Source organism: Myotis yumanensis, unplaced genomic scaffold (assembly GCF_028538775.1).
Source record: "Myotis yumanensis isolate MYYU_CA2020_CCGP unplaced genomic scaffold, mMyoYum1.0.hap1 SCAF_2, whole genome shotgun sequence".
Taxonomy (NCBI): Eukaryota; Metazoa; Chordata; class Mammalia; order Chiroptera; family Vespertilionidae; genus Myotis; species Myotis yumanensis.
Genome location: NW_027223753.1, coordinates 202,216,699 through 202,228,530, shown reverse-complemented (window position 1 = coordinate 202,228,530; position 11,832 = coordinate 202,216,699). Strand labels below are relative to the sequence as shown.

General features: G+C 39.5%; 1 pseudogene; it reads left to right on the top strand.

Annotated features, from left to right (window-relative positions):
* The first annotated feature begins 806 nt into the window (after positions 1–806).
* LOC139002693 (glucose-6-phosphate isomerase pseudogene) lies at positions 807–11,441 on the top strand (annotated as a pseudogene).
* Positions 11,442–11,832: the final 391 nt, after the last annotated feature.

The window sequence follows — 11,832 nt, the reverse complement described above, 5'->3', positions numbered from 1 at the left end:
CTACAAGGTCAGACAGCTAAGTTTGTCTTCCTTATTATTCAAGCAGGCTAGAAAGCAAAGTTATTTTTTCAGATTAAGGGGCTGTCTAAAAATAGCAGAGTTGACTTTACAGAATAAGGGACTATCTAATTAGCAGAGAATTTCAAACAGTAGTTTTACAAAATAGGGTTTAGCCTTCTCACCTGGATAGGACACCCTTCCATTGCAGGGCACACACACAAAACCATGCTCTCTCAGACTGGGGCAATTTAGTTAGACACACCCATTGACCTAATTTGCACATCTTTGGGATGTGGGAAAAAACAACAGAGTACTACCTGGAAAAACCCACAAAGGTATGAGAAGAGGTGCAAATTCCACACAGACAGTGGCCCTAGCCAGGAACTGGTTATTTGTTTGTTTTGCTCATCAATATTATAATGAAACTAGAGGCCCGGTGCATGAAATTTGTGCATGGCGGGGGGGGGGGGGTCACTCACCCTGGCCTGCACCCTCTCCAATCCAGGACCCCTTGGGGGATGTCCAACTGCCAGTTTAGGCCCAATCCTACAGTGTTTGGGCCTAAATTGGCAGTCAGACATCCCTCTTGCAATCCAGGACTACTGGCTCCTAACTGCTCACCTGCCTGCCTGCCTGATTGCCCCTAACCACGCTCCCCTGCTGGCCTGATAGCCCCTAACCATCTTACCTCAGCCCCCGCCACCATGACTTTGTCCAGAAGGAGGACTGGACGACTGGAAGATGTCTGGTCTACCCAGTCTAATTAGCATATTACTCTTCTATTAGTATAGATGATATTTAACAAAATGATGTTATTTGAGGACCTGCTGCACTACAAACCAATTTTCAAGAAAGGAGATACCAAATATGGAAGTAATAACGGGACAATTACTCTAATTTCCAATGCAAGTAAAGATATGCTCAAGGTGGTACAGTAAAGGCTTCTACCTTATATGGAGCAAGAGATGCCAGATGTTTAAGTTGGATTCTGAAAAGGTAGAGGCATTGAGACTTAACTGCCACCATTTGTTAGATACTGGAGTATTCCAATGAATTTCAGAAAATAATTCTCTGTATTTTACAGACTACAGTAAAGCCTTTTTTTATTTTTTGATCAAGCTTTTCATGACCCAAAAAAAGGAGTTGGCATGCCTCAGCACTTGATTATCCTGATGGGTAACTTGTATTGTGGACGGAAAGCCATTGTCAGGACAGAATATGGAGAGACCGATGGTTTCCATTAGACAAGAAAATCAGACAAGGGTGCATTTTATCTCTCTATGTGTTTAGTCTGTACACAGAACATCTCATATACAAAACTGAGCTAGACTCAGGAGGAAGGAGTTGAATTTTGTGGAAGAAATACCAATAATTTAATATATGCAGATGACACCATTTTACTGGCAGAAAAGGAGCAATGATGTGAAACAACTTCTGATGAGAGTGAGAAGGAAGTGCCAAAGCAGGGCTGCATATGAACATCAAAAAGACAAAAATCATGACCACAAAAGCAATACACACCTTTGACATAGACAATGAAGACACAGACATTGTTAAAGATTTTGCTTACCTTGGTTCACTCATCAATTCAAATGGAGACTGCAGCCAAGAAATCATAGGGAAGGCCAAGACACGGAAGGGCGGCGAGGGAAGAATTAGGAAAGATCAGAAAGCGCAAAGATGTGTCATTAGAGACCAATGCTAAGATCATTCACATCCTTTTGTTCCCAATCACTATGTAGAGATGTGAAAGGTGGACAGTGACAAAGGCTGATGGGGGGAAAAAAGATTCATTTGAAATATGGTGCTGGAATGTGTGTAAATCAAAGGCTATCAGATGAGTGATACAGGTACTCTGGGATGACAGAAAGACAAACAAGTGGGTCCCACAGCAAAGTAAGCTTGAAACATCACTGGAGGCAAAAATGACAAAACTGAAGCTGTCTTACTTCAGACACACCATGAGAAGGAAGGGCTCTTTGGAAAAGACAATCGTGCTGGCAAATATAGAAGGCAGCAGGTAAAGAGAAAGTCCAATTAAGAGATGGATGGAATCCACAAAAGAAGCCATAGGCATACGTCTATAGGAGCTGAGCAGGGCTGTTAGGACAGGACACTGAACATCACTCATTCATATGGTCGCCAAGACTCAGAGCCAACTCGACGTCACATAACACATAAACACAATTCATGAAGAATGTCTCCAATTCTAATGGCTACTTCCGTTACATACCAATATGCACCTTAAAAACGAGATTAATAAAAAAAGCCTCCCTCTACTTTCCAAAGACATGCAAGCGGAAGAATAGAGATTTAGTTCATTTTAAATCTTCAACTTTAGTCAGTTCAAATTTATTTTAATTATTTTGAAAATAATTTCCCCTGCTTGCATCTCCACACCCAAATTGATCTAATGTATAGTTAGCTTTATAGTTCAGAAAGACACTAGAATATTTACTATATAAATAACAATAATTTGAGATATTATCAATTAACATGCTAAAATTATTAAAGTAAAATTTTGGACCTTTAAGCATTATTACTACAAATAGAACTGCTTTACATAGGTGTGTGAGTAAAATGTAAACGAGCTAAGTAAAAGTAATTACAAAAGAAAAATTCTAAATATGCACAGTTAGCATGAACGTATTTCTTCCAGTTCAGAATGATTTTTGCGTTGAAAGGTCACAAATAAGATTTCATTCCTCTGGGCATCTTAATATGAAATCCTCTCTACTTAATTCTCAAAGGAAATGTGCCCTTGTTAGTGAATAATTTGCATCCTCTCTTTTGATTTACCTCAATAAACTGCAAACTAATAGGTTACTATCAACAGAAGAAACTCATCTAAAGCAGGCATATGAAATAGTTCTAAGTAATCTTTGAATTTAGAATGCTTAAAATGGTGACTGTGTGTAAATCAAGGGCTATCAGGTGAGTGATATTCCCAAACAAGTTCGGAAATATTTAACTGCCGCTGATAATAATTTATAAAGTAGGTATGTAGGCATTCGCCTGATAGATCTGAGAGGCATGTTAATGGAGTACAATGAAGACAGATAGCTCCCTTCTGGTAACACTGAGCAGGCAGCCGCCTCATGAAGCACTTCTCGGCCAACGCACATCAATCTCGCCATGATGGCTGCTCAGATTAGACAGAAAGGCACACTCCTGTGAATCTTAAAAGGCCATTTCTGTCTCTTGTGAAGTTGTTTAACTTTGTTTTCATTTTACGGAGGCTGGCTGAGCTCTAACACACAGGATTTGGCAGATAGACTTTTACGAAATATCCAGGAAAGGGAGATTTTTACTGAAACATACATGACAAATTTCACAGAATAACCTAAGCTTGACTTTAACTTGAGATGCTATAACATGGGATTTGTCATTTGTTACTTTTTTCACACAATATAATATTCATTGATAGATTCATATTTTTGTAACATTATTTGACTTGACTTGTGACAATTTAGAATGACACCTGACAGTAAGAAGGCAGACTTTACATGGCACGTGTTTCATTGGTTTTTTTTTGTTTGGTTGGTTTTGTGTGATTTTATTTATTAAATATATATTTTTTGTTGATTTTAGAGAAGAAGGGTGAAGGAGAGAGAGAGATAGAAGCATCAATGATGAGAGGCAGCTGAGAATGATTGATCAGCTGCCTCCTGCACACCCCCTACTGGGGATTGAGCCTGCAACCTGGGCATGTGCCCTTGATCTGAATGGAACCTGGGACCCTTCAGTCCACAGGCCAATGCTCTATCCACTGAGCAAAACCAGCTAAGACTATTTTTTTAAATAGTACTATAGATGTCTCCTGTTTGAAACCTAATTTACATGGTTTATGAGCCACTCAAAATTATTAAGACATGCTAAGAAAAATATCAAATCACTGTTCCTGGACAGTCAATTAGAAAATGATTTGAAATGCTGAAAGCAACTTCTCAAAAGCATTGCTGTCATTCTTTATTCAGTATCATCCCCAACAGTGACATATACAAAATGTGGTTTCCTGTATTTTCCAGAAAATATTTGTTTCCTGGGTTTGTAAACCTGCAGTAAAGTAAAGCCAAAGTAAACAATATCAATGTTCAAACTATGTCAATAAATGTGTATTTAAAAACTAGTGCAAGCTATTATTAAAGATACCATCAGCAGGATACCAGACAGTGCTGCTCAGAATTCATGTAATATTTTTGTTGGTTGGTTTTGACCAACACAATTGGCCAAACTAAGCCAAAATAAGCACACTCTTTTAAAAAATATTGCCACAAAATTTTAACATTCCCAAGAGACTGAAAGCCTTTGCCATAAATTTTGCGAATCTCTCAAATAAGGGAAGATTCCCAGTTGAATGATTATTTCTGGAGAATGAGAAGATGATCTTCAGAAGGTGCTTTTTGTGTTTCACAACATTTCATCACTTCTCAGTCCCTGGTGCCATTTTCTAGCCTCAGCCTTCACCACACACCCTTGCGTGCACTGGCTTCTTTACCTGCCAGGTTCTCAGTTGTCAGTGCACTTGAGGCTGAACCCTGTAAGCACTTAAACTACCCATCTTCCCCCTTCTTAGACAGGTCATTATTGCAACTCCCTTCTACTATCCTGACTTAGGACACAGGATTCCAGGATGACCAGTAGCCTAACAATGAAATACAATTGTAGAAAAGCAGTTGCAAATACTGTCCCCAAAGCCTCAGTCCAGCCCAACTTCAGCTCCTACTCTTATATTTGCACTCTTTAATCCCCAGTGGAGACCCCAGGAAGTCCTATGTTCTTGTGTAATCAGTCTTCAGGTTGCTATCTTGATTTTCTGTATAGGTGTCTAAACGAGTGCTTTAGTTTCTTGTGGAAGTGAGAGCCCGCATTCACAATTGCTAGAACCATAGCATGGTACTTGTCAATGTCTGCCTGAGGACAATCTCCAAATTTCAAATATTCTATGACCTGACCTGCTGATCACCCAAACGTACTTGCTCCCATCTGAGGGAATGCTCTCTAGAGTCAATCATCAGTATCTGAACCAGAGCATGTTTGCTTCTTCCCATCCAACATCCACCTAAGTGTGTTTTTTATATGATCCATGTAATAATTTGTTTGATGGTTATTTTCTCCATGAGCCTAAGGACTTGTGTGTTTGTCTGTTCCTCAGGTTTTCCCCAGAACTTGGTACAGTATTCAGCAAATGGTAGGTGTGGTGAAATAAGAACCATTAACTCAAGGGGAACAAACAAGCTCTTTTCCTTCTACCCATCCCAATACTCAGGAGAATTAAGAGGGCTAAATGGAGCTCTGACTCCCAAAGAGAAGGATTAAAGGTAAGTTCATACTCTAAGACACTAATTAGTCCATTTTGCCTAAAAGCTGAGTTTAAAATAGAATAAAAAAATAAAAAACCCACTTCAATTTAGATATAGAAGTTTACAGAAGTATAAATATACCACAGCTTTTTTTGCATCCACTCATCTACTGATGGGTACTTGAGCTGCTTCCAAATCTTGGCTATTGTAAATAACACTGCAATGAATATAGGGGTGCAAATATTCTTCTGAGTTCATATTTCCAGTTTCTTTGCATATATCCCCAAAGTAGAATTACTGGATCATAAAAACCCATGGTACATTTGCATAGTAGAACACTACTCAGCTATAAAAAAGAAGGAAATTTTACCTTTTGCAAAAGCATGAATCAGCCTGGAGAGTATTATGCTAAGTGAAATAAACCAGTCTGAAAATGACAAGTATCATATGATTTCACTAATTTGTGAAATCCAATGAACAAAATAAACAAAGTAAAGAAAGACTAATGGAAGTAGAAGAGGGTAAAGGGGAATAAATGGTGATGGAAGGGACTTGATATGGGGTGGTAAACATATCACACAATATACAGATGATATTTGTAGAATTATGTAACTAAAACTTATATAATTTTATTAATTAACATCACCCCAATAAATTCAATTAAGAAAAAGAAAAACACAAGAAAAAACTGCTTCCCTTCTAACAATAAGTAAAATCTGTATAATATGAAAAATCATATATGGAAGATAATAGTAGGATAGAATATGATGGAATTTTTACATAAACCATTAGTGATGCTATCTATAATAATAAAAGCGTAATATTCTATTTAGACGTCCTTCCTTCCAGACAAAGCTGCAACAGGCGGGGGCCGGGGCCAAGGCTCTTGCACAAATTTCGTGCAACAGGCCTCTAGTCTATAATAATAAAAGCATAATATGCTAATTAGACCGAACGTTCTTCTGGGTGACCTTCCGGAAGAAGCCGGGGCTGTGAGGGAAGTCCAGGTCCCAGGTGCCTGCCAAAGGCTGACGGGAAGCCTGGGTACTGGGTGCTGGGGGGAAGCCCGGGTACCAGGTGCCAGATGTAAGCCGGTGAACTAGCCCGGGGGAAGGAAGACCTACTTTTGCACGAATTTCATGCATCGGGACTCTAGTAAATTAATAAAAATGCCAATTTCTACTCTAAGTCTAAGTCATTTTCATAATTAGAATTAGCATTGTATTATTTATAAATGTATATTTAGTTTTTTAACTTAGCAAAAAAATAAGTAATTTTGCTAGTGATTATGTTATTGAAAATATAATTCCAATTACTCCCTGAGGTTCATTTGAATCAATCCTATATAATAAAAGGCAAATCAACCAAACAGTGCACTGACCACAAGAGGGAAGATGCTAAATACAGGAGCTGCCCTCTGGTAGTCAGTGCTCTCCCACAGGGGGAGTGCTGCTCAGCCAGAAGCTGGGCTCATGGCTGGCGAACTCAGCAGTGGTGGCGGAGCCTCTCCCACCTCTGCGGGAGCACTAAGGATGTCTGACTGCTGGCTTAGGCCTGCCCCCTGCAGGAAATGGGCCTTCATTTGGACATCCCCCAAGGGCTGCTGGACTGCGAGGGGGCGCAGGCCAGGCTGAGGGACCCCCCGCTTGCACAAATTTCATGCACTGGACCTCTAGTCCTATATAATAAAAGCCTAATATGCTAAGTGTCTGGTCCTCTGGTCGTCCATTCAAGCAATCAAAGCGTAATATACTAATGATATGCTAAGGTCACTTAACTGCTCACTATGTTGTGCACTAACCACCAGGGCAGACATTCTGACCAGTAGGTTAGCTTGCTGTTGTGGTCCGGCCAATCTGGACTGAGTGAGATGGTCCAGACACACCCTGGAGCCCATCTTTGGTCCTTCCCTGGCTGGCCAACCTCCCACATCTCTCCCTGGCCCCAGTGTGCACCAGTGGGCTCCCTTGGCCTGGCCTGCACCCTCTCGCAATCCGGGACCTCCTCGGGAGATGTCAGAGAGCCAGTTTTGGCCCAATCCTGCAGGCCAAGCCAAGGGACCCGACTGGTCCATGAATTCATGCACCGGGCCTCTAGTTTTATATAATTACCTAGACAACCAGATATGTTTTATATCTAGATTTCATTATTTTTCCATGATTACTGGTAATACTGCAGTAAATATTTTCCCTGTGTAGGCTTACTTCCTTTAGCTAGATCCTAGACGTAGAAATAGGGGGTCTATATATACAAACATTTTATAGCAACTTGAGATAAACTGTCAAAGTATTTCTATTAGAATCTTGCCAATTTGTAATCTTTTCCTATGTGGTGTGATTATTTCACTCACCTAACCAAATTAGCTATGTGTCTGATAAGATTGATTCTATGTCTTGGCAAAATAAAAACAATTTTCCTAAAAATCACATCAGTGGATTTTGGAAATAATAAACTATCATGTACATGTAAAAAAAATGCTCCATATTTCTTAAGCATATTGAAAGTCTCTAAATAATGGAAAAATTTTATCATCAAATTTTACTATAAAAATCATAGTTTTTTATATTTTTAGTATTGAGGTTAGTGAATAAATATGGGATAGGAATATATTTTTTTATATTTCAGGCAAAGCAAACTATGAAATATACACAACATCTGGTGATATAAGGAGTTATATAAATTATTTGTCTAATCTTCGTAATTTTGTACTCCTAGAAAGCCTAGCATTCTAAGATAACTCATGTGGAAGTAAAATGATCAGTGCATGTCTATTTGAGGGAAAGGCATAGCCTATACTAGTAGCAATTACCTCATTAAAGCACACATTCAAGCTTTCATTATCTCCATCTGATCTTGTCTCTTACTTAATAGAATTTTACTTCTATTACCTGAGCTAGATCATCAAGCATTCTGTACTGCATAGACTCTGTCTTTTGATGACTTTTGTATTACTTTGATCACAGACTTGAAGACTATTACACTTTTGAAAACATCTTTATTAACACCTAAAGATTAGTCTGAAAGCGATCTGACTGCACCTGTCACAAATAAGCTTCCAAATAATTGCTGGATTTTTAATCATTTAATTAAAAACGTTATAAAGTAGTTTATGCCTTCTTTCTTATAGTTTCCATTTTTCTTTACAAGCGCATATACTTTCACTCAAATCCCAAACAATCAATTAAATTCCTCCTTTAAAATGTCCATGTACATGCTTAACATAAAACATTACATTTTAATCACAATGAGTTAGTCTCTGAGGTACAATTCTTTTATTGAAGACGGAACAGAAACTATTTTCCTAGGCATAACTAATTCTCTGTAGAGCTTATTTTTGCATGCTTTATTACAGTTGTCAAAGACTATGAGCCACCTGAATTGGATTGCTGTTGTTACCTAGCATGATATTACCTTAGGGGCTGTAATTAATTCAGATCTGTGTAAGCTATCCCCACAGTTGATTTTAAAAACTGTATAAACATATTGTTCTCCTTTTTAGTCATATGTCAAAATAAGAAAAAATTGCCTGTTTTTCACTTTGTGTATATATATAACTACATAATGCAGAAAATAAAACCCTACTATAAATTTTTATTAATATCCTATAAAACCAAGTGAAATGACATTTTGAACACAATATATGCCCTATTTCTTGATAGTTACATTAACTATACTCTTAAAAATGATTACTTCATAAGTCTCACAATATTTAAAATGTTTATAAAAATTAATTTATGGAATGAACTAGAACATTCTCTTGTGTGCTACATATAGCACAAAATCATACTTCCAGTTTTATTCTTGCCAAAATTTCCAGGTCTCTAAAATGTATAAGGATATATTTCTCAAGTTGAGAAATCTATGGGACAATAAAAACATTATTCAGACACATACACATTTTGTTAAAAGAAAGGATGCGATATAAAAAATAACACCTCTAAATATACTAAATTCTTAGGAATGCTACCTTTAGTACTTAAATATGACATAAGTAAATTAAAATTACTTAGAATACATCAATGATATGTGTGACAGAATTAGTGGTTTTTTTTCCCCCACAAGTAGAAATTAAGCTCTATAAAATGACTATTATCTTTAGATTTTTACAGTATAACATTAAAGAAAAAAATATAGCAAGCTGTAAACTTTCATAATTGGAAAATAATATTTAGCGAAGTTTACATTGAATTTTTTTTTTTGCCTAACCGTTTAGGCTCAGTGGATAGAGCATCGGCCTGTGGACTCAAGGGTCGCAGGTTTGATTCCGGTCAAGGGCATGTACCTTGGTTGCGGGCACATCCCCAGTGGGGAGTGTGCAGGAAGCAGCTGATGGATGTTTCTCTCTCATCGATGTTTCTAATTCTCTATCCCTCTCACGTTCTCTCTGTAAAAAATCAATAAAATATATTTTTTTAAAGTTTACACTGAATTTTTAAACTATTACCTTTCCGAAACACCACTGGTTGCTCTTGCCATGACACACTCACCAAGAATCAGCAGTTCCAGAAGCTGTAGGAAGGCAACCTTGTGCATGGCTCTGACCTTAAATTGCAATGCCTTTTTGAATGGGTACAAGGAAAGCTTCAGCCTTACACCCAGTACCAACCATGGGCCTATACTGGTGGGTTACTCCAAGGACCTTGTGATGGAAGGTATGATGCAGAAGCTGGTGAACCTGGCCAAATCCAGGGATCTGGAAGCCACCTGGGAGCTCATGTTCAATGACGAAAAGATGAACTTCACTGAAAATCGGGCAGTGCTTCATGTGGCCCTGTGGAGTGGGTCAAACACATCCATTCCAGTGGATGGCAAGGATGAGATGCCAGAGGTCAACAGGGTCATGCAGAAGATGAAGTTTTGCTGCCAATACATTGGAGGTGGTAACTGGGAGGGATACTCAGGCAAGCTCATCACAGACGTCAATAACATCATCATCATTGGCTCTGATAGGGGACCCCACATGGTTACTGAAGCCCTCAAGCTGTACTCTTGGAGAAGGTCCCAGGGTCTGGTCTGTCTCAATCATTGATGGGACTCACATTGCCAAAACCCTGGCCACCATGAACTCTGAGTCCTCTCTGCTCATCATCACTTCCAAGACTTTACCACCAGGAGACCATCAGGAAGGCAGAGAAGGGGAAGGAGTGGCTTCTCCTTTGGCCAAGGTTCCTTCTGCTGTTGCAAAGCACTTTGTTGCCCTGTCTACCAACACAACCAAAGTGAAAGAATGTGGAGTTGACCCTCAAAACATGTTCGAGTTCTGGGATTGGGTAGGAGGATGCTGCTAGCTGTGGTCAGCCATTGGACTCTCCATTGCCCTGCATGTAGAATTTGACAACTTCAAGCAGCTGCTCTTGGGGGCTCACTGGATGAACCAGCACTTCTGCATGACACCCCTAGAGAACAACAGTCACATCCTGCTAGCTTTGCTGGGTATCTGGTACTTCAACAGCCTTTGGTGTGAGACGCATGCCATACTGCCCTATAACCAGTGCCTGCACTGCTTTGCTGTCTACTTCCAGCAGAGTGACATGGAGTCCAATGGGAAGTGCATCACCAAATCTTGCATGGTTTGGTTTATTTGACAGGCCCCATTGTGTGGTGGGAGCCAGGGACCAATGGCCAGCATGCCTCTACTAAACCATCTACCAAGGCACCAAGATGATATCCTGTGACTTCCTCATCCTAGTCTAGATCCAGCAACCAATAAGGAAGGGTCTGCATCACAAGATTCTCCTGGACAACTTCTTGGCCCAGATTGAGACCTTAATGAGGGGAACATCAACAGAGGAGGCTCAGAAGGAGCTTCAGGCTCCAGGAAAAAGTTCAGAATACTTGAAGAAGCTGCTGTAGCATCGGGTCTTTGAAGGAATTCGTCCAACTAGCTCTATTGTGTTCACCAAGCTCACACCATTCATTTTTGGAGCCTTGATTGCCACGTATGAACACAAGATCTTCGTTCAGGGCATCATCTGGGACATCAAAAGCTTTGACCAATGGGGAGTGGAGCTGAGAAAGAACCTGGCTAATAAAATTGAGCCTGAACTTGATGGCAGCAACCCAGTGATCTCTCATGAGTCTCCCACCAATGGGCTGTTCAACTTCATCAAGCTGGAGCATGACACTAGAAGCCAATAAACTCATGCTTGGTTGCAGTCCTGTTGTGACTTCTGTTTGTCCCTCCTCACCAGAGTCTGCACTGCATGGTCCTGCCCAGAGCACCCTCTGGTCACTGACTTAGACCACAAGCTCTTTGAGGATGCTGGTCTGGAATTGTCACCCCCAGCCTCCCCATGTCCATGCTCTTCTGTTTTACAATTAGCTGACAGTGTGCATTCCTATATTAATTACGAGGAAAACACTAAACCACAGAGTTTAATTTAATTCACTCCTTGGATATGATCCCTTAGGAATAAATTACAGAAAAAGAACTGTAATTTTATGTTACAAAAATCAAAAGATGCAGTTTTCATAAGAGAAGAGCTGATTTTAAGATTAAAAAAAAAGACATGCCATCTATTGCCCATAA